The sequence below is a fragment of the Lissotriton vulgaris genome, chromosome 7, assembly GCF_964263255.1.
Source record: "Lissotriton vulgaris chromosome 7, aLisVul1.2, whole genome shotgun sequence".
Lineage (NCBI taxonomy): Eukaryota > Metazoa > Chordata > Amphibia > Caudata > Salamandridae > Lissotriton > Lissotriton vulgaris.
The window spans coordinates 410,256,226-410,282,925 of record NC_141695.1 but is presented as its reverse complement, the minus strand read 5'-3'; the positions used below and the strand labels follow the sequence as shown (position 1 = coordinate 410,282,925).

The window sequence follows — 26,700 nt, the reverse complement described above, 5'->3', positions numbered from 1 at the left end:
TCCTGCCCAGCAGTCCGCACATCCACCCGCCTGCAACCAAACCCTTCTAATTTCTCAAGGTGCGAGAGGCAGAAACATAAAATGGTAGTTATTACCATTTTATGTTTCTGCTTCTCGCACTGCGAGAAAGCAGCGGGCGGTGCTCATCCTCCCTAGTGGAGCAGCCACCCTGGATATGATCTACCTGCGACATATTACATATGGTACTTCCCGCAGTAGCATTGAGTGTATGAAGAGTCTGGTTACAGTATAGAAGTGGATAATGAGGCTCAGTGGCGTAGCTAGGGGAGGACGAGGAGGGGGCTGTCTGCACCGGGTGGTACTTTTTTGGCAGCTGCGCTGAGCGCAAAGTAGGTTTTCCAGTGGTCAAACGGGGCAGGATCGGGGGTCACGGCATGACCCTCCTTATTTAATTTCATAGATTCGCTCCCCTACTTTCTTTTTTAAAACATGCATCCCACGACAGCAGAACTCACCGAGGCCTATAAATACGTCTCTGTGTTCGGGGACAGGTAGGTGGGGTACGAAGGAAAATGACTGTCTTTTCATTCTTACCCACAGAAGACAATTAAGGACAGTGTCCACTTCTCCTGCCCTGCCATTGTCAGCTGCCTCCCTCCACCTCTTTTGCCCTCTATTTCTGTCTAGTGCCTCCTCACTTACTGAAAACCGTGACTCCAAGAAACGGCTCTTACCCTTTCTTTCCTTTCCTCTCCTTTCGTTTATTTGTTACCATGTAAAATGGATCCAAAAAAGAAAAACACTTTTATTGGAATCGTCGTCTTTTTTTGACATTTTTCAATGTCAAAGTGCAGCCTCAGGATGGAGAGAAATAAAAAACATAAAAAATATGAAAAATAAATAACTAACTAAAGCAAGACAGAGTGGTCGCAAAGTGGCCAGATTAATTTTATTCACATCCAGGCACATTAGCACCTCTTTATAGTTTTTGCCAGTGAATCGCTACTTTTCTTTTCTCCTCTCGTTGAACATTGTTTTCCATGGGAAAGTGCACCATTCCTGGAGGTACTGTGCAATACATGCTTAATGGGTGCATTGGAAAAGAAAATGAGTACAGAGGCTGTGTGTTCACAAATGTGGTCATTTTAAATCATACTGCTTACGTTTTGTAAGGATATAAGCAATGGGCATTGAAACGGTTCCCTTCTGGACCATGTAATCATGGCCTTAACTTTTCAGGTAAAAGCACTCACTGATTTCTGAATAATGAATGTAAAAAAGTTAAGACAACCATATTGTTCCTGCTTACATTTCACATACTTTACTTAATCTTGCATTCCCAATGAGCGTTTGCTTTTTCTAGGATGTTGTTAAAAACATTTTAGGCAGCCTATTACTCTTGTCTAGTACGTAATTTGAATTGAGTTACATCCAGGTGTTTATAGCGGGGCACAATGTGGTTGTAGTTGAAGGCAGTGTAAGTTTCTCTCAGTGGGGCAGTATGGTGTTCAGTGTGGGAGACGATGTGGCACTATGGTAAGAGCTGCTGAATTTGGAACTGGGGCACCAGGTTCAGTCTTCATGACCAGTTCACCAGACTACTCCCCCTGAGGGAGCACATTCCCATGCTAGACCTTAGAAGGCCGGCAATATCTTAAAAGCCCTGGTATCTTAGCACCAGCAGGTGGAGCCTAGCAGTGGCAATTGTGGGTTAACCTTGAAGGCCTGTCCACCATAATTCATGCTGAAGTTTACCTCCAGTCTTGCAGGCAGGCCTATGAAGCAGCATACCCTAGGGTGACAATGACTCTGTCACTAAGGTCGCAGCGGCAGGACCCTTGAGCAGGGTGGCTCTAGGGCAATGTGACTGCATCAGGTGGTGACTTTGGGTGGGGGCATCGTGTTTGCAAGTATAATATGGTTTTAAAAGCACTTGCTGCCTCCTACCTGTCCTCCAGCAATTTGAGGCAACAATAAAAATGTCAAGATAACTCTGGTGATCAATGTTCTTAGTAGAGAGAGATGGTGTTTTGACTCATGGAAAGGAAGCACAGATGGTTAATGTGCCTGCTGCTAAGAGCATGTACTATGCAGATCACAAAGTGCACATAATGTAAATAGGTCTAGGAGTTAATGCTTTTGTCAGAGAGATCCTTTTGTTACTTGCAGTTAATAAGTTAGAATCCTAACATTAAACAGTGAGATATTAACTGTTCAGTAAGAGCTGCATGCAAACTTCAAGGTATAAATTAGAGTCCTATGTTTTTGCCTAATGTTGCAAAAAAGGGTTCATTTGGTTAGAAATCAATTCTGATGATTAAAGTGAACCCCCAACCATGGTATTACTTTTAAAATTCACAGTTTGTGTTTTTCTAGACCAATCACTATTAAACGATGTTACCTACTAGTATGGTTGTAATTTGACTCCTACACCTTGTAGTCCTCTGTCTTATGTAAGATTTCTTATACAGTGACTTACACATGTATGATTGATTGTCTCTGTGTAATATGTTTGATGCAAAGTGTTCTGACACCCTACACTGGCATCAGTGACGCTATACATTTTCTGATACTTCATTATTTTGACATTTTTACACATGCTAACAGTCTCTACAAGGAGTTTGTCTTATTAGATACTAGTGGAACATACAATGCATCCATGAGAAAGGTGACCAGTCACCCTTTGCAAAGGGCTATCCTCTTCATAGCAGTACAAGTCATATTTGTAGTAACTTTTGATCCGTTAGAGCTGCAATCAATATATTTGTTAAAATCATCAGATTATGCAGCAGATGATGTATTATTGGGCAAAAATGGTAGAGCCATACTTATCTGGAAAACATTTGTAAACTAGGATATTTTGCCACTCATGTTTGAACTGTTCTTGTGGAAAAAGGGAGAAGTGCTGATGAAAGAAACTCTATGGCTCTGAGACAAACGGATTGTGATTCCGCTTTTAAACATATTTGAGACATTCTGTGATTGGAAACATATCCCACTTTTGAATGTATTTTAATGTATTTTAATGTCAATAATTCATATTAATCCTTAAATAATCATGTGTATGCAATGGTTGAATTAAATAACATCTTAAGATGTAACTGATTAGTGAAATGGGAAACAAATACTAAAAAAAAAGGATGTTTTGCTCTTTCTGCCACACCTCTGAGTCTGCCCACTGACCCAATATTTGGGTTATTCCCGCCCTCTGATTCTCCGCCCACAGTCCTCCTACTTTTTTCCCCCTACTTCGACCACTGAAGTTTTCCCTTCATTTGTCGCCTACCCACCCTGCTCGTCATCGTTTGTTGACAACTCTCCCACGCTCCTACCTCCACCGGTCCTGGGGGGCAAACTCTGCAATTGCCCTGGGCGGCAACAGCACAAGCTATGCCACTGATGAGATTAGGATGACAAACAGTGCGCTAAATTACTAATGCATTTTATGCACGAGTTGAACAATACGTTTAGATCTAACTGGAAACTGAGCTACTGTAGGGATATTAATGGTGTGTTCTGAGGACACTTTTTGAAGTACTTGGTATCAAACATTACATGGGGAAGATCATTCACTCTAAACTTCAGGACATTGTGTGTTTATGGTCAGCTATAGGTCTAACGATATATACAATAAAATATCTATTCAAAAACAACAATGTATTAAAAGAAAATCACATCCACGCACAGGGCCTGATTCACAAACTGCAGCTGACAGTACGTTTCGGAGTACTACAAAACATACTACAAATTGCAATTCACAAATGATGTGTGGCGTTTTATGCCTCCACATTGCTATACTTATGTGAGTGGCGTTCACTGCCCCAACTGCGGAGTCTTCACATACTTAATAATAATAAATCCACATTTGTAAAGCGCACAATCACCTGCAAGGGTCTCTAAGCGCTGGGTGCCGTCGGGAAGATTATGCAAGCTATTGCCCAGAGTCAGATGGTGCTGGGCTAACCTGCCACCGGAGCTGGGAATCGAACCGTGATCCCCAGATTCCAGCGTCAGTCACCCTGGCCGCGGCGCCACACCTTTCCCACTTAAATGTTGGTGGGACTGCAAAAAGTGGGTTGGAAGAGGGGCACACTCAATACTAAATGAGATAGGATTAAGGATGAGTTAAATGGGTTTAGGATGGTCTCATGTCCCTTGAGGGTGGTAATGAGCCCTACCATGCCTGTTTATAAATGGTTTCAAACCCAAGTGCGATTACAAACAACTGAACAGATACGGACACCTTCGTTGGGGTGGCATCTGATAGCCACCCCAATTCTCCTAGTGATTGGTGTCTGTCAGCCTTATGGGAGCAGATGGTGGTCTATGAGATCACTGCACGCTCTCCCCTATTGTCTTTCACTGAATGCTGATGTTTATTTTAAAAGTAGCCCAGCCACTTTAAAGTACAGGGGCTGATGTAAAAAATTTCAGCATGCAGGAAATGCAAATGTTGGGATGGAGGTATGTTTTCCCAGTCCCATGCCGCCATTTGTTCATTTGCATCCATTTGCAGGAGGCTGTAGAGTGCCTCCTGTTGCATATATATTAATAAGCCAAGGATTTTGTGGGCATTTGTCTGCAATGGACCATTTGTGATGTGTTTGATTAGTAAACCAGTCGCATTACAAAATGAAACCCAGTTCACAACTCAGTTGGTGTGAAAAAATGCTAACTGGATTGCAACTTGGGCTTCGTGTAGGATTACCATGGTTCCTTAGCAGAAAGACATAAGATTTTCTTCGTCCCCTTAAATGTTGTACAGAAAAAAAAAAAGATGTAAAATCCTGGACAGATTTCCACCCACATGCACAGATTACTGTTGGCTGGCCTATCTCCTGTCAACACGCCCTCTCTGCTGACATAGTCTAATTTGGCTAAATGGCCATGAACTGGCCATCAAATCTCTATTTACTCTGGGGCAGTTTACATCCTTCTGGAATTGCTCCTTGCTGACATCAATTTTGCTTCCAGACTCTTCATAGTTTAATTATTTGCCAATATATTAGTTTCCTGGGAGAGTTTTAAGATAGATAGCTCTGCAGGCTAGACAATAACTTTGAAATTACATTAAGACCTTGAATTGAAAGAAGGGAAGTCACTCCAGGAGTGGTGTGATATGATTCTAGTGTCTGCTTCTCATTATAACATGTACCACAACTATAATGAAAGAAAAGTAAGCAGCAGGGAGATCAGCATCAAGTAAATGAATAACCACATTAGTGCCTCTTATTAGTAACCCTTTGAAGTAATGCACCTGCACAGGGGTAACACTCAAAGTTGGTACGAAAATATTGGGTGGCTGCCTGCCAGGATTTCATTGATGAGCACATAGGGAAGGAGACGCAAGTCTGTCTGGCTTGAGGCTAGAAGATCACGAAAGACCTGGAGGGATTGGAGAATACTGACTTCTGACTCTTGGCAGCTGGCACACATGCTGAAGGTTAAGAACAGACATTTCCAGAGCAGGGCCGGCAGAGGGTTTGCAGCACCTACTGGTCAGTATAAAAGGTACATGAGCTAGAAAGGTGGTGTCTGGCAACTTCCTGCTTGGTATATGGCCCCTGCTCTTGCTTAGTTTGTCTCCTTCACTGCTTTAGTGTTCTACCCCTCCTGCTTCATATTCCCTTTTTGCTGGTTATCTTACTTTCTCTCCTGCTAGATTCCTATGCTCCTTGATCCTTGGCTGTTCTTGGTCCCATCGCTGCAGCCTGCTTTGCATGAAGGTATTCAACAGGGCTTCCTGACCTCTTCTGGGTGTTTCCTGGTGCCTTCACCAACATCTGCTGTGAAGCACCTTGTGAGTTCCATCACCCTCAAAGCCAGTCTGTATACCATTTCATGTGTACGTTCAGTGTATGTGTGCGTATATATATATATGAGGCATCTACTGCACCTTAAATAAAAATTGGAGCACTTCAACTGGTCCGTGTCCGTTGGCTTTTTTCCTGGCTGGAGTTGATCCAGAGCGCGAGGAATGTGACGGTGTGTTGGATATATATATATATATATATATATATATATATATATATATATATATATATATATATATATATATATATATATATATATATATATATATATATATATATATATATATACACATATATATATACACATATATATTTATGAAAATCCAAATACGCTCGTAAGCAATTGTTACCTGAGAATAAAAGTTTTTCAGCAAAACCAGCTTCTGAGTGCGCAATTGCTTACAAGCGCTTTTGGATTTGGATTCAAGTGTAGCGGCATTAGGGTTTGCCGAATATTGCGCCACCTGACAAGGGAGAAGATCCCGGAAGGACCCTTCCTGTTATGAACATATGTATATATATATATACCACTGAATTTTCACTGGGTTTGTACGAATGAAATGTGAGCCTAACTAGAACATCCCTGTAACCTCTGTGTTTTTTCATTACATACATATAAAACACAGCGGTTACAGGGATGTTCTAGTTAGGCTCACTTTTCATTCGTACAAACTCAGTGAAATTCAGTGGTTATAGTTACCTGAGCTTACTATAACTTAAGCCCCCGCAATGCACCACTTATGACTTCACATATTACATCACTCATGCCATGGTCAGTGACATCGACATCACTGATCACATAATCACTCACATGCCCACTCACACACCCATACACCCTCTCATACACCCACTCACACACTTAGGGGTCGATTAGGATTGCGGACGGACTTGCGTCCGTCCGCGAACCCAGAGCAGGAGGGAACCTCCGCATGGCATGCGGAGTTCCCTCCTGTGCAATTAGGATGTGACCGCAAGGGTTGCGGTCACATCCTCTATTTTTAACATTGCCGCGGGTGCAGCTTCAAGCTGCACCCGCGGCAATGTTAAAAATGCACGCATTGCATTTGCATGCAGAAAGAGGCAGGCACCGCGCGGTGCCTGCCGCTTTCTGCATGCAAATGCAGGGGGGTACCATAGGTACCCCCCATGTGCACCCCCTAACCCCCCTTCACCTAGGGGGCCCGCAACGGGCCCCCGCAGTGAAGTTCCGTATGCTTTTCCGCGGCGGAAAACCCGCCGCGGAAAAGCATACTTTACTGGCCATCCTAATATGGTGGACGGTGTCTTCCAGACACCGTCACCATATTAGAGCTTTTCCGCTGCGGTTGTAATCCGACCGCGGCGGAAAAGCTGCGGACGTAAACCAGGACCCACCAGCCATCCTAATCTGGCGGTGGGTCTTTGGTCAGTCCGCTGCGGATTTTCCGCATCCTCGGGGCCGGCGGTGGCTTCCGCCGGCCCCGAGGATGCGGAAAATCCGCAATCATAATGACCCCCTATTTGACAAACCCATAAAACCACTTCCACACCCACTCGCTCGCCCTTACAGCCACTCACACACCCAACCACACTCCTGTACAGAAACGCACACAGCCACTTCATCACACATACACCCACTCACACTGCCACTCATGCACCGATACAGCTACTCAAACTCAACTATCACTCATTAGCATTACAAATAGAATAGTCATTTAACTTATGCAGTAGCTTAGTATCTTTAAGTCACATAAATGCTTACAAAACATTAACAAACACTGGTTGATGTCATCAGTGGTGTAATCTGAGATTTCATCAGTGATGTCACTGACCATGTCATGAGTGATGTATTATGTGATGTCATTAGCCGTGCATTGCAGGGGTAGGTTCAATTAGCTGAGGTAACTATAACTGCATAATAGCACTGGTTTTGTATGAGTGAAATGTAAGCCTGACTAGAACATCCCTGCAACCTTTGGTTTTGTCAATGAATTTCTACGTTCTTTACATTCTATTTCCTAACTAAAACGTCCCTGTAATCTTTGGTTTTTCAGTAGATTTCTAAAGTTGTTACATTTGTATTTCCTAACTGTAACCTGTAACCTTTGACCTTGTATATGCGAGTGGCTGTATGAGTCAGAGAGTAGGTGTGTGTGTGGCTGTGTATGTGTGTGAGTGTGTTTGTGGGTGTGCGTGGCTGTTTGGGTCTGTGAGTGGGTGCATGAGTGTCTGAGTTGGTCTGCCGATGGTTGTGTGAGTCTCTGAGTGTGTCTGTGATTGGGTGCATGACTTTCTGAGTGGGTGTGTGAATCTCAGAGTGGTCTGTGAGTGGGTGTGTAAATGTCTGAGTTGGTCTGTGAGTGGGTGCATGAGTCTCTGAGTAAATCAATGAGTGGGTATGTAAGTGTCTCAGAGTGGGAATATGAGTGGTGCACAAGTCTCTGAGTGGGTCTGTGAGTAGCTGCGTTAGTCTCTGACTGGGTGCCTGAATGACTGAGTGGATCTGTGAGCGGGTGCATAAGTGTCTGATTGAATGCATGTGTTGTGTGTGCGTATGTGAGTGGGTATGAATGTATTTTTTTATGTGTGCAGTAATATTCACAAATGTGTCACAATGTTACACAGGGGCTGTGTTTGAGCATCGTGAAGAATTCGTGAATATCACATGTGGGGAAAAGAAACAAGTTTTTCGATGTATTTTATACATAAGGGGTCTCTGAAACATCCTTATATTGCAGCCATGGGGTCAGGTTACCTCTACACTGATCCCTTGTACCACTTTTGATGTCTAGTTTATGCCCCGGAGACCATGTCCCATCGTTAGTTAAAATGCCAGCTGCAACTTTCTACACAGGTTGCGGCCAGCCAATTGCAGCATTTGTCATGAAATAGTTGCGAAATATTCACATCCATAGATCTACAAATTTGAATTTTCTTTAATATTTCCAGAATTACTGAATGGATTTGCACCAAATAACAAAAGGACGCTTTCTGCCACATTTGGTGTAATTTGTGTAATTCCGTCAAGCGGTTAGGGTTGTAGTCATGTGCAAAATCTATATGGGAGTTAACACAGTAAACACACTTTTTTTGACCCACCTTTTTCTTGGCACTCCCTTGACAGAACACCCCAAAACTTTCCATGCACAACTAGAATCAAGGGTGCACTTTTTTGTGTGTGTATATATATATATATATATATATATATATATCCGGTACACCGCGTCTCCACCCAGTGGCAAGGTTCCACCACCGCTATAGAAACTGAACGGACACAGGCCAAGTAAGTGCTGAATACCTTTAGTCGTGCAAATTCAGCCGCATCACGTTTCGGCTCCGAGGAGCCTTGCTCACATTATATATATATATGTATATATGTACATATATATATATATATATATATATATATATATATATATATATACTTCGGTTTGCACTTGGCGCGAGTCACTCAACGGACGGGTGCCCCTTCACGGTAGTGCTCCGTGTAAGTATGAACGCTCAACAATCCTCTTGCATCCACAAAAGAAAGGGGGGCACTCACGGGACTTTACTGCAGCAAAGTTTTAATTTTCAAGTAAACAAACGCGTTTCGGAGAAATTCCTTCTTCAGTGTTGTTAGCGCTACACATGCCGAGGCACCATTTTAAGTTTACATATTACCATGGTAACAGAATGAGTCAGCAAAGACGCGCTTCGTAATGTGCGCCATCTTTGAATGGAGTAAACATCTTGCTTTCTTATTTTTCAACCAAAATGTAACAACGTACAATTATTGTCGCTTGAAATTGATTAAATAAAAATTTGCATTATTTCTGCAATTATCAGAAAGAAAGTGATCTTGCCATGTATCGGCATATTGCAGCCAATCCCAGCTGGTTGCTAGCAATGGCCCATGTTCCATGTCAAATATTGCCGTGTATCGGCCTTGCGTATGCGGTTTATGTTCAAGACAAAGGAAATCAAAGAAAATGAGAGAAAGAAAGAGAAGGAAGAGAAAAAAGAAAGCAGCAGTGGATATGTTCGAAAATAATAAAGGAAGGATTGTCAAAGACACTGACACGGGTACAGCCAGTAATATTTCCAATGTTCGGACAGTTCAATACACCAAATTAGAGAGACTCTATGAAAGAGAAGTACGCAAATGGTGGGAGGCCACCTCATTGCAAAGCTATATTGAGGTGGAAAGAGTCCCCAGGGGGCTACGCATATACACTGTCCCGGCGTACGAGAACCCGGACCAGAAACTTTTGGAGGCATGGGCTGCACACACGGCTTTATCCTGTAAAGGCATGTTGGAGATACTTGTGCAGTTCGCCTGGAGCGACAGAGATAAGGCCCTGAAAGAAATTGAAGCTTTGGAAGAGGAATTGGGGCAAATTACGGATAAAAACCAACAGGAACATCTAAGAGAGGCAATGAAGAAACAAATGTCGAAATATGAAATTAAAATCAAACAACGAAAACAAGAAAAATTCAATTGCGATGAAAGAGACTATGCCATGGGGAGGATTCTGACCTTTGCCAAGAGATTTGACCAGCCAGACAAAGAAGTGGTTAATAAGAACAAAGCATCTGCTAATGAAAGACAACCAAGAGTGGAAAACTCGGAGTCCGACGTGACTGAAAACGAACAATCTGAAGAGGATGCTGCTGGTACATCGGGCAGGCCACAGAAAACTCCTTTTCAGCAGGAGTTCAACATCATACGCCAATCGTGGCTAAGAGGAGGCAAGAGCAAGCTCCCAGAAGAAGAAGAAAAACCAGAAGGGGCGGCAGGAAAAGGCAAGGCGAAAACCACACAAGTAGGCAGAGTCACACGGAGCAAGAGGGGAGGAAGGGGGTAAATCAGGCTGACCAGTTAACAATCATCAACCTGTCAACCAAAGTTCTGACTGACACAGAAGAATCAGTGTTAAAACTTGGATTAACCTTCTGCCCACAGAACCGTATGGAGTACACCCAGACAAGGATCGACCTCTTTAGATTTATTCCAAAACTCAAACTGTACAAGTTTTACAAATTACGACCTACAACCAAAGAAGCCAGACTTTTAAAGACTAAGAGCAAAGATACTGATCTACTAGCGGTGAATGATCTAAATTCCCTGGAAATACTGGAAGACTTACGCCAGGAAAATAGAACAGAAGAGCAGCAGCCAACAGAGATTCTGACCCAACGGACAAGGCGTGTAAATGTGGAACAGGAAGCACCAATTATTGGCATGAAACCACCTTCACATTTCCTACCGCAAATGCCATATGATGCCATTAATACATTCTCAGATACTATCATCAAGGAACTGATGAAATACAGAGAAAACAAGAAACCCCTCAAGAACTAGGGTAATTTGACAAAAGCACAGAGGACTGCTATAAAGAACTTGGAACAAGATAAATCAATCATATATAAACCCTCAGTCAAGGGTGGAAATATTGTCCTGCTGTCGTGAGAATGGTATGTGGGAGAAGCATTGCGACAATTAAAAAACACGGACTGTTATGAACTGACCACGACAAAAAGGTACCAAGAGAGTATCGAACGATTACATACTTTGATTAAAAAATGGAATGACAAACAGATGTTGGACTCAGATGAGTACCTGTTTCTATGAACCACCGATCCTATTCTGTCCACCTTCTAACATCTTCCGAAGGTGCACAAAGACAAAGAGCGACCACCAGGAAGGCCTATAGTCTCCTCGATGGGCAGTCTAACTGAAAATCTCTCAAAGTTTTTAGACTGTTTTCTATTTGGCGCTGTCCTAGGACTAAAATCGTATATTAGGGATACAACTGATTTTATCAGCCACATAGAAACTCTAGAGTGGCAGTCTTCATACTGTTTAATAGTCCTGGACATCACAAGTCTGTACACTTTTATCGATCATTCACAAGGTTTGAATGCAGTCAAATACTTTTTGCAGAAACGACCACTGAAATTTGCTGTTCACATTGATATGCTATTGGAATTATTTGAATTCTGCTTGTTTAACAATATTTTTCTCGTTCAGGGAGAACTTTACAGGCAGGTCACGGGGTCCGTGATGGGCACCTACTTCGCCCCCAGCTACGCAAATTTATTCGTTGGCTGGTGGGAGGAGCAGGTGGCCTGGTCCCTTGACAATGAGGCATGGACCACCAAGATAGTGTCATGGTGTAGATATATCGATGACCTTTTTTTTGTTTGGAAGGGTTCCATAGAAGAGGCAGAGCAATACATCGCACATCTTAACACAAACAATGTTAATCTGAGATTCTTAGGTGAGGTGAGTTTAATGGCAGTAACCTACCTCGATCTGAGGGTTGAGATTATAGAGGGAAAAGTCACCACAGCTCTGTATCGGAAACCCACAGCGGGGAACACCACGCTACATGCGTCTAGTAGTCACCCACAAAAACTGAGAGACAGTATCCCGTATGGGGAGCTTCTAAGACTTAAGCGCAATTGTTCCAGAGAGTGTGACTTTGTTACAGCATCCAGAGAAAGCATAGATCGTTTTCTGGCAAGGGGTTACAATCCAGGCCTCTTAGAAAATACATTGAAGAGAGTGGGATCACTCTATCTAAAGGATCTATTAGAACAAAAAAAGCCAAAGGAGGACAATGGAAAGTTTCGGATGCTTGCTAACTACATTCTCCAAGGATGCAGATACATTACGAAACATAATGAGGAAAAACTGGCATGTGCTGCAAACTGACACGATCATAGGCAAGGATGTTCCTCCTACACCTCTAATCACCTTCAGGAAGGCACGTTCACTAAAAGATAGTTTAGTGCACAGCCACCTAGACACCATCCCGGTGAGACAGGGAACCCTAACAGAAATGAAAGGATTCTATCCTTGCGGGAGGTGCAAGGCCTGCGCCTCAGTAAAAAGGTGTTAACCTATGAAGTCAAGGGTTTAAAGAATGGCAAAAGAATAAACACATTTATGACCTGCCAAACAACACATGCAGTATATTGTTTAAAGTGTCCCTGTGGACTGAGGTACATAGGGAGCACTATACACTGTATCAAAATGAGAGTGCTCGAACATATGCGTGCCATCATGAACAAGGACTTTAACTATACGGTGGCATGTCATTTTGCCATAAAACACAAAAGTGACAAGGATCTGTTACAGTATTTCAGCATAGATTGTGTACATCTGAATGCTAGTGGAGGCGATAGAGTGCTAAAGCTGAGAAGACTCAAGTCTCGCTACATTGTGGACTTACAGACAAAGTCCCCCAATGGACTAAATAGTGGAGAGGAATTGATGATACATTTGGGAAATTAATAAATTTGTATAATCATGGCTTTTTAGTGAGAAGAATTTTGGGCATTACTGAATTTGTCAGGAAGGTTTTAGAAATGTGAATAGACTATATATGGGTCTTTTTTTCTTTCTTTTTTCTCTTCCTTCTCTCATTTTCTTTGATTTCCTTTGTCTTGAACATAAACCACATACGCAAGGCCGATTCACGGGGCTGCTCCAAGGGTTTGAAACTCTCTTCTACCGGACGTACACAGAATCTCTTACACAACTGCTTTCAAATATAAAGCCAAAAGATTCCTAATAAAAATGTTTTACCTTAATTTGGGATTGGATCACTTGTTCGAAATCACTGTTCCGACAACCATTGTACCCTCATGTTATGCTGGACATCTTTACTTCATTTTGTGTCCCCCTTCATTGCCTGTTATATTCAGGCTTATCATATTACTTTCCGTGATTCACTTGTCTGGGAAACATGCAAGTATTCCTGTCATGTATTCATACATGATGTCCATATGGGATCTATGCTCTTTTTTCCGCATTATATACCCCTTTTCTTAGACTGTTACATACTTGTTTATTGCACTAATCTCCTTGTTTCATTTGTCTGGAAACTATGCGTGTATTTGTCTGGGATATATGTGATTATTCCTGGTGTATTTTCCTACTTGTTGTCAATACTGGATTGATGACCTTCCTTCCTTCCCTTGTAAAGCGCTCTGATATCCATTGGGATCTTGTTCGTGCTATATAAAACTTTCTCAATAAAAAATAAATAAAATAAATGGTTGAAAATGTAAAGGCATGGGTACTCACTATTCCATAACACTTGTTTGCTTCAGAGAAGCATGGGTACTCTCTCATTAGTAATATTGCACCCATGCTCAGCACTGACTGACAGTACGTGTTCATTGAAAGCACTGCTGCAGAATAATAAACTCCATGTGGTAACATGACCCAGGTCACAGTAAATATTTGATGTTGTGCCTATTCCATTACCCACATAAATAGGGATTTATTAAGAGTGCTGCATATGGAATGTGTACAGCGCCTGACAATGCAACAGTTACCAGTCACTCTTCACCTGTTAATTGCTGCATCCAGGCACTAAAGAGGTTGTCATTTCTCATGGATATTGTTCATGCCTTTAATGGATTGACAGTAAGGTAAATAATTCTTTGACATAGCAACGATTTGCTTCACATTCAATGACAATTCATGTTTATTTCACAGTGCTCTGCAAATCAACTGTTATTTCAATGGGCCTACCACAATTTAGAAGAGTACCCAAATATTTTATGTGTCTTCTAAAGTCTTATATCTTGGATTTTAATTTCCATTGTGATTGTATTAAATATATTAGAGTTACTACTTTTCTGTTTCCTGTTTAAAAATCTGACAACAAATAAACTGTAAACAGTACTCGAAAAGATACCTTTAAATCCTATCTGAGATATGCAAAAGAAAAAGGTGTCGATTTTGCCAGTGCTTTATTTACAAATGTGCATGCATGCGTCAAGATGCTTGAAAACGCACGAGCCATTTCACATTAATGCAAATTATTCATGACACTGGCGGCCATTTTTGATTTCCAATTCAACAATAATTAAACAGTAACTTAAAGTTAAAATGGTAAAACAGATTGTGCAAATTGAAACCGAACTAGCAGCTACTTGCTGGCCCTGGTGGAAAAAAAACTTATATCATAGTGGTGGTCAATACTGCGTAGTTATAGATAAGTCATTTTTCCATAGGAAGGATGTTTTTGTTTACTATTAACATTGGAGTAGTTCAATTAATCTACACAAAACTTTCCCAAAGAAGACATCCACCTCAGCTTCTTCTTGGAAAGTTTTGCTACAATCTGTCAAGTATGAGGCAAGAAAAAAGGAGGGTCCACAAATGTTGATTTTCCATGTTAATTCCCATAGGAAATCTGCTGTTCGATACCAATAAAACAACTAGATCAAATATAGGAGAAAGAACTTCACAAGTATGTTTTTCATTATTTGCTTTAAATCTGTTCAGTCATTTTAGACAAAAAAAAATAAATTTAAAGAGGTGTTTGGGGTTGTCATGAACGTGTTAAAATGTTAGCTATATGTGGACGGTTGGTCTTGCAGGAGTCCTGCGGAGTTCTGCTGTACCGAAAATTAAGAAAATAGGGACTTCTGATTGGGGAGGAAGCTTTTTCTCCTGTCTGTCTTTTAGTGCTGCACGACTGGTACCGTTCCCATGTACTGAACAATCTGATTGGCTAGGCGCCACTGGGAAGTATTTTACTTCTGCCATTTCAGAACTTGGTGATTTGGTGCCTGTGTCCTGAAATTGAGTGATAAAAGTAGTAATTGGAGCAGAGTAGGGACCTCATGACTCCCTGACATACGTTGTGGGGGGACACAGGTTTGAGTGGCCCTTTTAAATGCATCAAGGAAAGACCATGTGTCAAAATATCAATTGGAGATAGAAGGCGACCTAAGGGCAAGAGGAACAGCACATGACATGAGAATATGAAGTTGAGAATCTGGGTGTAGAAAAAGGTCAAGTCTGCATGATATGGTACACTGGGGCTGCAGTGTGAAGAGCTGAGAAACATAAAGTGAGTAGTCTGATAAAGGATGAGTGGCTGGCCTGAGAGAAAGAAAGACATAGACCTAAAGAAGCAATGTTTATTCGATGTACGTAAGTCTTAGAGCCACAGGTCACACATTAGTTGGATATTTACAACCTTAAAACAAGCCAACACATAGATTGTAGTTGATTCAAAGTGAAAAAAATATCACACCAATGGGTTTGAGATATGAAAAGCTCTAAAGTTTATCCTCTGTCAGCTTCATAAAATGTTCTTTGAAAGATTTGGAACCTTTGCAAAGATTGCAAAAAGTAATTCCTAGAAAGATTATTTGAAAAACGTAGGTTTTGTTGAAAGAAATCTGAACAAAACTCACTTTATTGGATAATTCTTTCTTTTAAAAAAGTTAGATTTTTTTTTCCTGAAATACATTTGGTACAGTGATTTTTCCCCACAGTTGAAGGTTGATGACATATATATATAGCAATGCAATCTTCGCAGTGTTGGACATTATAAAATATGGCAGACAAACTTTTATTTCCACTCTACCCTAATCTAATCCCATTACAACGCAAAACTACTTACCCTGAGAACTAGCGTTTACTGTTTCACTACCCACGGCATCATTAAAATGCCTGATTAAACTGAGATGTGATAGTGTGTTTTTTTAGAATGCAGGTTGAGGTTTCGGTGTTAATATGTGGTATTATAACTTTACGGCTACTCTCCATATCATTTTGTAAACGTGCATCAAACTTGCCTAAACACTGTCATATGCTACTGAAATACTAGTCTCTCACTCTGAAAATCAACATCTGGTGATTTGTCCACCCAAAAATTGCTACCATGTCTAGGCAAAATCTTACAAATGTGTGGATGTTCCATGGTCTTCAAAGCTAATGGACTAGAGTATTGGTGTTTCCAGGGACAAGTCATTAAGGTGCCATTGCAAATGTCAACACCCACAACAGTATTGCTTTGTGGGTATTCATAAAGATTTACTGTGACTGTTATTGCAGTCATTGACAATTATGAAATGCCACTGTCCTATTGTTAGGGCTTAATGTTGTCCAGGCAAACCGTGACATTCATAGTTTTTCCTGAAGTACAGCAAGAACTTTGAAAATCACAAAAAAATGAACCCATTAGTAGAATTCTGCCTATGCCTCTGTGGCCTAACATCTCTTTCATGAATCAGTCTTGCATTATGCTACTTATGTTTATTGTAAAGAATGAGCTACAACGAACTCCTTGAAGAGATGTTTATTCTTAGTAGAGAAACAGCACACCAGAGCAGGATTACAGGGAAGTAAAACACAACCTGTCAACTACCGAAAGGATCTTCCAACTGACACTCAATCAGCTGGCATTCTAGAATGCCAGCTGATAGCATCATAATACAGGTAGGTGCGCGAGGAGGGTACGGGTGCCTGGAGGATAAAGGTTGGAAGATTCTGGAAGAAGACATCCGATACAACACATCTGCTTCCTGACAAGGAAGAGGAAGAGGAGAAATGTTTGGATGGTAGAAAAACAAGAACAGGGAGAAAGGGTGGGGGTGAGAAGGTGAAATGGAGAAGTGAAAGGGAAAGAGAAGGAAAAGAAGGAGAAATATGCTTAACAACAGAATGCAGGATGAATGTACACTTTACTCAGGTACCTTGAGGCAGAAGGGGCTAATAGCATTCAAAATCCTTTAACCAACTAGGCTTAGCTATTACATGCCCACACCTGGTCATACTGTTTTTTCCCAATAGCATCATCACCAAAGGTTCTGTTGAATGTACCAGTTTGACTCGTGGGAGCCTTACCCTGTACCACCCTTAGATCAAAAGCAGTAATCTCCTGTTGATCTACCTCTCGACCATGGGCTGATGCAACATCAAAATCCAGTGGCTGGTCATGCCCACAACGAATGTCCTTGTCAGAATCATAATCATACATCCACTTCATACTCTGTTTTCACGTACAACATCATCTTGCACGTGCTGATCTTGTTCTGGAGGTAAGCATACATCGCTTTTGTCTAACGCTTCAAAATTATTTCTCTTACAGACAGAGAGTGCAGAGAAATGCCATACCTTACCATCACTAAGTAAAGCAGAATTGCAAAGTACTTTCTTTACCTACAAACGTTAGACCTTCATTCGATGCTTCTCTCCTTTACCTCTTCATTTGCCCCCCTCCTAGTCCACTATGTACCAGTTATTGTAATATTTCCCTTTGAACCCTTCGTCCTGTAATTATTTATGTGTGTTATCTTATTTGATGTCGATAATGCTTTTATTACCTTACTGTCATCCTTTTGTAAAGCGCTCTGATATCCTTCAGGATCTTGTTTGCGCTATATACAACTTTATATAAAACTTTATAAATAAATAAATAAATAATGAGAGTCTGGGTATAACGACTCTGACCTTTCACAATGAACCCACTATACTTGACTCTAACCAAATCTCCCACAAAAAGGGTCACTGGCATACACTTGTGTTTCAAGTTGTGACGTTCTTTGCAAACACTCTGGGAACGTAACAAATTCTCCTTCACTGTTTCTGGGGGCTACAAGAATCTCTTAGCTGTTTCTAGCCATCCAATATTGTATTTAGACATGGGTGTTCTTCATCTCATTAATTCAAAAGGGCTGGAGGCTGTGTACTCATTTGAAGTTACTCTGTAAGCCCACACCATTTTATAAAATTAGTTTTTACAGACCAACCACTGCACCATGTCCTTTATCACTCGGTTAAACTGCTCTACTGCTCCATTACCAGAAGGATGGTATACAGAGGCCGTTTTGTGTACGATACCAATCCTTTCAAGGTACTTTTTTACGTTTTCAGAGACGAACTGTCGTCCGTTGTCACTCAAGATGGTAAACCTTCTCTAAAGAAAACTTTGTAGAGAAATGTAATAATACTGCCTGAATCCATCTTGTGGAGTATGTCAACTTCAGGCCACTTAGAGAAGTGAAATTGAAACCGAACTAGCAGCTACTTGCTGGCCCTGGTGGAAAAAAAACGTATGTCATAGTGGTGGTCAATACTGCGTAGTTATAGATAAGTCATTTTTCCATAGGAAGGATGTTTTTGTTTACTATTAACATTGGAGTAGTTCAATTAATCTACACACAACTTTCCCAAAGAAGACATCCACCTCAGCTTCTTCTTGGAAAGTTTTGCTACAATCTGTCAAGTATGAGGCAAGAAAAAAGGAGGGTCCACAAATGTTGATTTTCCATGTTAATTCCCATAGGAAATCTGCTGTTCGATACCAATAAAACAACTAGATCAAATATAGGAGAAAGAACTTCACAAGTATGTTTTTCATTATTTGCTTTAAATCTGTTCAGTTGTTGTAGACAAAAAAATTAAATTTAAAGAGGTGTTTGGGGTTGTCATGAATGTGTTAAAATGTTAGCTATATGTGGACGGTTGGTCTTGCAGGAGTCCTGCGGAGTTCTGCTGTACCGAAAATTAAGAAAATATGGACTTCTGATTGGGGAGGAGGCTTTTTCTCCTGTCTGTCTTTTAGTGCTGCACGACTGGTACCGTTCCCATGTACTGAACAATCTGATTGGCTAGGCGCCACTGGGAAGTATTTTACTTCTGCCATTTCAGAACTTGGTGATTTGGTGCCTGTGTCCTGAAATTGAGTGATAAAAGTAGTAATTGGAGCAGAGTAGGGACCTCATGACTCCCTGACATACGTTGTGGGGGGACACAGGTTTCAGCGACCCTTTTAAATGCATCAAGGAAAGACCATGTGTCAAAATATCAATTGAAGATAGAAGGCGACCTAAGGGCAAGAGGAACAGCACATGACATGAGAATATGAAGTTGAGAATCTGGGTGTAGAAAAAGGTCAAGTCTGCATGATATGGTACACTGGGGCTGCAGTGTGAAGAGCTGAGAAACATAAAGTGAGTAGTCTGATAAAGGATGAGTGGCTGGCCTGAGAGAAAGAAAGACATAGACCTAAAGAAGCAATGTTTATTCGATGTACGTAAGTCTTAGAGCCACAGGTCACACATTAGTTGGATATTTACAACCTTAAAACAAGCCAACACATAGATTGTAGTTGATTCAAAGTTAAAAAAACATACCAATGGGTTTGAGATATGAAAAGCTCTAAAGTTTATCCTCTGTCAGCTTCATAAAATGTTCTTTGAAAGATTTGGAACCTTTGCAAAGATTGCAAAAAGTAATTGCTAGAAAGATTATTTGAAAAACGTAGGTTTTGATGAAAGAAATCTGAACAAAACTCACTTTATTGGATAATTCTTTCTTTAAAAAAAGTTTGAATTTTTTTTCTGAAATACATTTGGTACACCTGATGGTAGGCCGCTGTGAGGTCAATGGTTGAGAACCACTGCATGTTTCTAGTATGTGCAAGCATCTCATGAATTTTTGGCAGAGGATGCTGGTCCACCTGGATGCTCTGATTGTGTTAGTGTAAGTCGATGCACTGTCTCAAATTTTCATTGGCTTTCCTTACTACGACCAATGGCGCGACCCACTCAGAGGACTCAGTGGGTCTATGACCCCTGCCTTGTGTAAAGCTTCCAGTTGTGACCTAAGTTCCTCTTTTTATGAGAAATTAATATTTCTCTCCTTGTGTATGTTGTAAACCTTTTAACTTCCCAATGCTCCCATCAAATACCTAGGGGAATTTTTTAGAAATGACCGATCCTAAATATTCCTCTGCCTGCAAAAGCAAAACTGGTTCCGAGCTGTTAGGATTTAGGGTAATGCTTAACTTGCATTGATCCCTCCAACCTAAGACTAAAGGACCTGTAGCGGAAACATACAATTTGCTCATAGTTTATCTATTTTTAAAAACAAATTTAAATTTTCTACAACCCACCATTTCAATTGGTTCACCGGTTTGGTTAATTCTTGTCCTAAAGTATGCACACATTTTCCGTCCCACACCTCCTTATTAACAATAGTGTATGGGGATCCAGAATCGGCCACAACAACCATGTTAACACCCCCAATTGTCATATGACGCACTATTTTTGTTTCTTTCCTTGTCTCCCATATCATTGTCAAGTACTTGTGCATCATGCACATTAAGTATACACTTATTAATGTCAGACTCATCTGAAGACGCAGAATTATATTTCTCAATCTGCTCAACCAACCTAACTCTATTGTTAGGTTTCTTCTCGCCAAACTTCTGGAAATGGCTCACAATGTCACACTTGGTACACTTTTGTGTGCGTGCAGGGCACCTTTTGTTGTTGGCCAAATGTTTTGTGCTTCCACACCTGTAGCACTTCCTTTGTGAGAAACCTTTAATACTGTTTGGCTGATCAGTCTCAGACGCATAGTTATTCCTATTTTTGAACAGGGTTTGAGGACGTGGTTTAGCTCCACTTATTTTTGCCACAAATGCCGGTTCTTCATGCTTAACTCTCTGACAGTACCGCTTTGGCATATCTACCAGTAAACTGAGCCCCTTTCACAATGTCGAGCACATCTTGAAGGGGTATTTCTCCCTTGGTCCTTAGCAAGTACGGAATGGCCAGATTAGTGCACGCATAACAATCTGGTCTCTTATGAATTTGTCGTGCAGTTCCCCAAAACTACATGTTAGAGCCAAATTCTTAAGAACCGCAAAATAATACTCTATAGACTCTTCCCACCTTGTTTCCGGTGGGAGAATTTATACCTATCTACAGCGATGCAAACTGTGGGTTTGTAGTAATTTTCTTAATCCTCAAATGCATTTGTGTATACATCCTCCTGATCACTTGATTATATACTTTGAGCCCACCCGCTCCCAAGCAATGCAATAAAATGTTATTTTTCTTCTCAGGGGTTAAGTCTTCCTCCTCATCATCGAATGTAGATACGTAAATTGTGAAATATTCACGCCATACCTCCCATTTTAATACAGGCTCCCCTACTGCTGGTAAGAACGCTTGTGGTAGTGATGAATTGTACACATTACCTGTAGCCATAGTGAGGAAGTGGTTGAACAATCACAAAACAATTGCCAAAAACTGAGTACCATAAAATGTAGAAACTAGGTGTTACAACTAGACCACAAATCGAGGGTTAGATGACAGCTCCCCACAAGATACAATGAGTAAATGCAGCTTAAAGCAGGTCTAGTAAAATGTGGGTCAAGAAAGTTCACAAGCTTATCGAAAAAATACCTTTGAAATCAGGTTGAGGAAAATCCACCTTTGCTCCCTTGCCCCATTTCGTGGATAAAGGCGGTATATTAAAATCAAACGAATGGTTATAATAGGGCTTACTATAGAATCAACTGCTCGAGAGAATGGTTGGGAGAAGAGAGACTAATGCGTGAACAATTTTATGCTTGATAAATGCGCAGTACAAAACTCCCCTCAAAGATGGCTGCACATCAAAGTTACGCCCGTTGAATTGCTGTGTGTGCATTTCAATGACGTCACACAATGTAGCGCCTGGCGTCTCTGATGTACAAAGTTCTTGAAAAAACTGCCAGGCTAATACTGCCAACGTAGCTGCTGCAAGCGCAAAGCTAACCTCGAACGCAGCTTTGTGTGTTAATGACGTAGATTATCAATGCCACACCAGAGCCTCAGGAGTCACCACAGGAAAGTGCCAAATACACCCAGCAAAAAACGCTTGCCTGCCGAGGAACACCTGTGCTCCGGGACCTCCGAAGACAGCTGTAGAATCCTCAATAGATGCTGCCTGAACTGCAAAAAGCGGAATGCTTTAACATGCGCTGGTTTGCTGGTGTGCTCTAATCGTCGCCATTATTGAAAAGAACAATCTACAACAAACTCCTTGTAGAGAAGTGTATTCTTAGTAGAGAAACCGCACATTAGAGCAGGAAGGGGGGCTTGGGGGAGGGCAGCCGACCCCTGGGAGGTCTCCTCCCCCGGGCGGTTTGGGAGATTTGGGTGGGGGTACTTCTTCTAGCAGATTCTATTTGGACGTTTTTTGGGCTGGTTTTTAGTTGTATTGTGCGGCCCCCTATAAATGGGCGGGGCTCCCATTTCCGGGCACCATTTTGGGCTTGGTGACCTGGTGGCCGGTTGAGCTTAGAATTTTTTGTCGGCATTTTTGGTAGTTCGTTATCTTTCCTTGTAGCTATTCTATTTCGATATTATGGCTGGTGAAGATTATCGAGTGTTGGAGGCTATTCGCCTGCTTAGCGAGGTGGGGCGTTTGGACCTGGTTATTGGTGACCGGGTTCAGACCGAGCCCCCGCGTCCCCAGCGGGAGGCCTCTGCGAGGGTGTCGGCTGTGGTGGCAGCGTGTTATTCTCCGAAACGCCGGAGGCAGGACGGGGTAAGTGAGCGGGGTCGTTCCAGGACTCGGCGGGCGGGTTCTAGGGCCCGTCGGGGGAGTGATTCTGGTTCTTCGGATCCGTCTGTTTCTTTAGATGCCTCGTTGGTGGAAGTGGTTGGGGAAGGTGATTTTCCTTCTGTGTCGGGGGAGGTTTCTAATGTTGGTTTTCGTGAAAGGGCGGCCTCTGCTCCCGTTTTGCGAGGCCGTCGTGCTTCCAGGCAACGTGGTTGCACGCGTCGTTCGGCTTCGGCCTCCGCGGGGGCGGGTACTGACGTCACCGAGGTAGGGGGGGCGGAGGCCATTTTGAATGTGGTTACTGTGGCGCAACAGCCGTTACGGGGTGCTCCGGGTCAGGACGTACAGGAGGTGGTCGCTCCTCTGAGCGTTATTCGCCACCATGTGGTTCAGGTCCCGGTAACGGTTGACGGTGGTTCGGTTGGTGTGTCCATCGCTCGGCCTTTAGTATCGGGTCATGGGGGGGTCATGTCTGAGAGCTCTGGTGTGCTTGTGCGGTCCGTGGGGAGGGATCTGAGTAGTCCGGTATTGTTTTCTCCCACAGTGTCTATCGGAGGGGAGGCTGTGTCTGTCGGTAGCGGTTCTTTGGGGGAGGGGGAATGGGCTCAGATGGGTTTGGTGGAGGGTTCTGGGCGGACTGAAGTTCCTTTCCTTGGAGGGGATTTGTATGGTACGGGTACCTCAGTGGGGAGTTTCCGCCCGTCGGAAGTGGTAGGAGGCCTTCCCCTAGTGGGGGACGGGAGTGGAGATGGTTTTGTTCAGCAAGGTGATGTTGAAGGGGGTTCTTTCTATAGGTTGTCCGGGGATTTTCAGTGTCCTGGTATGAGAGTGGTTTCGGGGCCTGCATCTCGGTGTTCTTTTGGTGATACGAGGGTTCAGGATTTTGCTGCTCAGGGGCCTGCGTCGCAGATTATTCAGGCTATGTTGGATGTTAGTTCGGATGAGGAGGTTTGCCCTCCGTCTCCTCGGCTTTGCGATGCTTTAAAAAGGAAAGGAGCTGGTGGTTCTGGGGGTTTAGAGGTGACTGGTAGGGGTGGTGGATTTAGTGTTGGCGGTTTGTCTTCTGCTCATGGAGTTGGTTTTAGTAAGGGACCCGGCACACCAGTCCGGCCTTTTTCTTTACAGGTGGGAGCTCGACCTGAGGCAGCAGACTTGGCAGGGCGGCAGGCAGCCCAGGTACGCCGAGGAGAAGTGCGGGTGGAGCCTGGCGCGGCACGTCCCATACCAGCGAGGGATCCCGCCGCGGCCATCACACGCAGGTTTACTACGACCTCGATGGCCCCAACGAGGGATTTCGACATGGGCGGTGCATCCAGGTCCAGCGCGACCTTCTCAGCCTCGACGGTGGAATCCAACGTTGTACATGGGAGCGGGTTACGCACGACCTCTCTTGTGCCACATGGTGGTCATAATGCTGGCTTATCTTTTACAGGGAATCAACAGGTCGTCAGTGGTACTGGCGGGGGGATGTATAGACGGGTTCAGTCGTCATCCCCGCCAAGATCAAGCGTGAGGGCTGGTAAGGCCCATGGTCGGTCGAAAACGGTGGAGTCAAGACAGACTTCGGTGGTTGTCAATGCCCCTCCCCAGTTAGATGAATCGCTGATTTTAGATTATGATGAGGACAGCCCTGAAGAGGGAGAAGTTCGTGAGATTGTGTCTGGGGGGGGACATGTTAATGTTTCTCATAGTATGTTACAGGAACAGGTGGTTCGGAGTCGTGCGGAATCGTCAAGGCCACGAGTGCTCGGCCCCTCGGTGAGGGCTCCTCGGAGGGCGGACGACGGTGCACAGACAGAGTGGAGGACGGAAGCCAGTCAACCGCCTCTTTTACGCCCAGGTGAGACTGTGGTTCAGGCCGTGCGGCCAAATATGGTTTCTATTGGTGTTGGTGTAGATTTAATATCTACTGAAAAAGATGGTAAATTATACAAAGGGCGTGTTGTCAGAGACCAAGGTGTGGGTACAAACGTGGATGAACTCAGTACAGGTGAAAAAGTGGATAGTGGCACGTCCACTGTTGGTTTGGGCACTACTAAAACTGTACTTCACAGCAAGGAATTAAAAATTAAAAAGTTGCCGTATATGGGTGTTACGAAGCCTTTGGGGGCTCATTTAATGCTCAGTACAAAGGAAAGGATATGGAACGGTGAGTATGTGGGACTGTTAAAATTGCTACACAGGGAGGTTCGTGCTAAAGAGGGTTCCAAGGAGGAGGAGTTTGAATTGGCTAAACGCCCTAAGGTACCTTTGACTATTGAAAATTGGACGGCGGCCTTTTTAATTTATGCCAGCGTCTACTGCGAAAAGTTCCCTGAGCGCTGCGTGTCAATATTTAAGTACATGGATGTTATCCGTAAGGCTCAGCTGACTAGGAATGATTACGCTTGGGCTCAATATGATGAGGAATTTAGGGCGCGTATGGCTTGGGATCCCGAGGCGAAATGGGGCGAGTTGGACACTGACCTTTGGCAGCACACTATGGGTTTGTCTGCCTCTGGTAAAACGATTTTTACAGCCAGTGGTCTTCCTTTAGTCTATCGTCCCTTTCAGTCCCGTCCCACCCGGGGAGGGGTGGGGGCCAACTCTAACACCCAGTCGCCTACCGGCACGTGTTGGGATTTTAACAGAGGGACTTGTAACAGAGAGTTCTGTAAATTCCGTCACGAATGTTCGCAATGTGGTAGGAAGAACCATCCGTTATCCCGTTGCTGGGGTCCTAGGACTTCCGGGGGTCCCCAGGTTTCCCAACAGAGTTCAGGAACTTTCGTGGCACCACAGCAACCTCCAGCTCCCAGAGGAGGGAAGTCTTCATCCGGTGCTGGGCCCAAAGGCTCGTACACCGGTTAATGTTGATCGATTGGCTGCCGCTTTGCGGGATTACGAGCCCGCCGAGCTGCGGTCGGTTTTGTTATTGGGTTTTCAGGTTGGTTTTCGTTTGGGGTATGAAGGTCCACGTTTGAGACGTTGGTCCAAAAATTTGAGGTCGGCAGGCGAACACCCTGCCATTGTACAGTCAAAATTGGACAAGGAAGGGAGTGAGGGTAGGATGGCGGGCCCGTTTGATGATTGGCCTCTGGTGAACCTAATTGTATCCCCTATTGGTGTGGTCCCCAAGAAGGAGCCTGGTCAGTTCCGGCTCATTCAACATCTATCATGGCCTGAAGGTGAGTCTGTAAATGATTTCATTGACAACGAAGCTGCATCGGTATCTTATTCTTCGGTGGATGTAGCTATGCAACTGGTTGTCACGGCGGGCCCTAATGCTCTGATGGCAAAATGTGACATCAAATCCGCATTTCGGCTGCTTCCAGTCCATCCTGAAGACTGGTGTCTTCTGGGCATCCATTTTCTTGGAAAATGGTACGTGGACAAGGCCTTGCCAATGGGTTGTTCCATGTCTTGTGCGTTGTTTGAAACTTTCAGTACGTTTCTGCAATGGTGGTTTACTAAACAGAGTGGCCCTGAATTAGTCACTCATTACTTGGACGATTTCTTCTTTGTGGGTACTGCCAATTCGTTGGTTTGCCAAGCTGCTCTCACATCGTTTCAATCATTGATGACTTATTTGGGTGTACCATTGGCCCCTGAGAAGACCATGGGTCCTTGCGCGACCATGTCTTTTTTGGGGATCGAGCTTGACTCACATTTGATGCAAGCTCGTCTTCCATTGGACAAGAAACAGAAAATGCTTGAACTGGTTGGAATCATGTTGGGAAAAGAGAAAGTGTTTGTGAAAGAGATACAAGTTTTGCTAGGACACCTTAGCTTTGCCTGCAGAGTGGTCAGGGCGGGTAGGACTTTCTG

At 43.1% G+C, this 26,700-nt stretch overlaps 1 protein-coding gene across 5 annotated transcripts in view; it reads right to left on the bottom strand.

Moving 5' to 3' along the window:
- The window catches only part of SACK1E (scaffolding CK1 anchoring protein E), a 395,123-nt gene that overhangs the window by 107,043 nt on the left and 261,380 nt on the right, over window positions 1-26,700 (bottom strand). The gene's annotated exons all lie outside the window — the stretch shown is intronic.